Below are 2817 nucleotides of genomic sequence, written 5' to 3' on the forward strand. Positions count from 1 at the left end.
TTCTCTGGAGCTGGAATCATAGGCATTTTATAAGCCAGAAGACTGGGTGCTGGGAACTTAATTCCGGGCCCACTAGAAGACTAACAAGCAAGCTTAACTAGTGAGCCACTTCTCCAGTCTCTCATATTTTTTTCTATTTTTTTTTTCTTTTTTGGTGTTTTTAGACAAGGTTTCTCTGTGTAGCCTTGGCTATCCTGGACTTGCATTGTAGACCAGGCTAGCCTCGAACTCACAGCAATCTGCCTGTCTCTGCCTCCTGAGTGCTGAGATTAAAGGCATGCGCCACCATACCTGGCTTCTTTTTGTTGTTTTTTTCAGACAGGGTTTCTTTGTGTTATTTTGGCTGTCAGGGACTTGCTTTGTAGACTAGGCTGGCCTTAAACTCACAGAGATCTGCCTGCCTCTGCCTTTCCAAGTAAGTGCTGGATTACAGGCCTGCACCACAGTGCCTGGCTATCTTTTTTCTTTTCCAGCAAGCATCCTATGACTACCATAATGACCTTGAATTTTCTATGTAACCAAGGGCGACACTCTGATCTTTTCTGTCCACAGCCTGCCACAGTTGGCCTGTAGAGTAGTAGGAAAGAGCTCCCTGAATAAATTCAGGGGTCAGAAAGGGAGAGACTACCTCCTTCCAAACAGGGGCACTGAGCCCTTGAGGCAAGTTTGATTTTTGATGTCAGGATATCTAATTTCTTTTCTTTTCTTTTCTTTTCTTTTTTCTTTTTTGGTTTTTTCGAGACAGGATTTCTCTGTGTAGCCTTGGCTGGCCTGGACCCGCTTTGTAGACCAGGCTGGCCTCAAACTCACAGCGATCCCCTTGCCTCTGCCTCCCGAGTGCTGGGATTAAAGGCGTGCGCCACCACACCCGGCTAGGATATCTAATTTTTTATTTTTGTTTCTTTGTGTTTCTTATTTGACTGCTTAATGAACTGTGAACAGCTGGCATAGTGGTGCATGCCTTTAATCCTAGCACTCTTGAGGCAGAGGCAGGCAAATTACTCTGAGTTCGAGGCCAGCTTAGTCTACAAAGCAAGTCTAGGACAACCAAGGCTACACAGAGAGACCTTGTCTCAAAAAAGAAAAAACAAACAAACAAACAAACAAAAACAAAAACAAAAACAAAAAAATCAAACTGCGACCAACAGCAACCAACCAATAACAACCCCTATCTAGCATTTATCTGCCCTCTGAAAAGTACCTAAGACTCCAAACATCACACCATTATAGAAACTATCTGCAGCTGGTGAAATCATGCCACTGCTGGAGCACCAGGCAAATCACAGTCAGCTGCTACAAAGCAGCCCCATATCTGCACACCTGCGGTTAAAACAAAAACATATTTCTTCCCTCTCTCTCTCTCTCTCTCTCTCTCTCTCTCTCTCTCTCTCGTGTATGTGTGTGTGTGTTTAACGAAACCAATATTCCCAAATTGTCACTACAGGTGGGTAACCAAAACGTCTGGATTATATATGGAATCGCCTCTCGGGGAAGGGCAGCCCAGGCCCTAGTCTGGGTGGAAGGCTGGGTATGCTAGCCTTACCTTCTAACAGGTAGAGACTGAGGGATGCTGGGAGAACAGGGAGGCCAGGTCTATTTTGCTATGTTAAATAGGCAGGCACCTCAGCTGCTTGCCCTGGGTTTGAAACTTAACAGCTGTCTCCTGTTTTCTTGAGCTGAGTGCTTGGCCTGTTTTGCCTTTTGCTGCGCCCCTCTGAACAGAACCACCTGGAACAGGGTAGGTGCCCAACATGTAGAACGGAAGAAGCAAATAAAACACGTAGTCAAGGCCACTGTGTTGGCACATGCCTATAACTCCAGAACTTGGTCTGGAGGAATTCGAAGCCGGTTTTAATTATATAAGGAGATCGGGGCCACCTTGAGAGCCATGAAACCCCGTTTCAAACAAAACAATCTACAAATATATGATGAAAATAAAACACGCAGTCAAAACTGTAGGGGGTATGAGCTCAGGCAGGCTTTGGTCCAATGAATTGAATTTTCAGGAGTCTTCACTGGAAAGGAAGGGTGTCCCCCAGGGTCAGACTGCAGATAGTTCATCACTTAGGGAAAATAAGCAATATAGGCGGTGGATATGTGGTAGTCAATGATTTCATCCAGTTAAGCCCGATGTCAAAGTTGCATCATTGGAAACTGCAACCTTGGTGTGAGTCTCAGTCTCGGGAATGGTGGTGGTTGGGCAGTTTGGATTTACGCTGTCTGCACTTCTCTTGCCTACCCTGATCACTCGCGTTCTTCCCCGACCCTCAACAATGACCAGTTACTTCAGTTCAGAGACAGCAAGACTGAGGCCCTGGCCTATTCTCTCCTCCCAACTGCCCAGAGGCCATGGGGCGGGGCCGTGAATCAGCACTCGGCTGGACTAGTGCAGGCTGCATCCCCGCCAGGGGTCCCTAGCGGCCCCGGGCTTAGACCCTGCCCCCAACCCGGTCCGCCTCTGCCTGCGCGCTACGCCCGCTGGGAGATGTAGTCTCCACTGCCCCTTTGTCCTTGGTCCGCTCTGCCCGTCAGTTTGGTGCGGGTCAAACTACAACTCCCAGGAATTCATGCGCAGGAGGCTAGGCAAACGGAGCGGGGAGGGAAAGACCTCAGGGGGCGAGAAGAGGGGAAGTTGACCAAGCTGAGGATTTAGGGTGAAGTCAAGAAAGGGACCCATTAGGGAGCAGTGAAGAAGTGAGGAGACGCAAGGAGCCACAGCAAATGTTCCAATACGGGGAGAAGCCTAGGGCAGGGCAGGGCAGGGCAGGGCGGGGCGCGCATGCGCGAGTGGGCGGTGACTTTACGTCACTCGTGTGG

This window comes from Acomys minous, assembly GCF_964271855.1.
Source record: "Acomys minous genome assembly, chromosome: 16".
Taxonomy (NCBI): Eukaryota; Metazoa; Chordata; class Mammalia; order Rodentia; family Muridae; genus Acomys; species Acomys minous.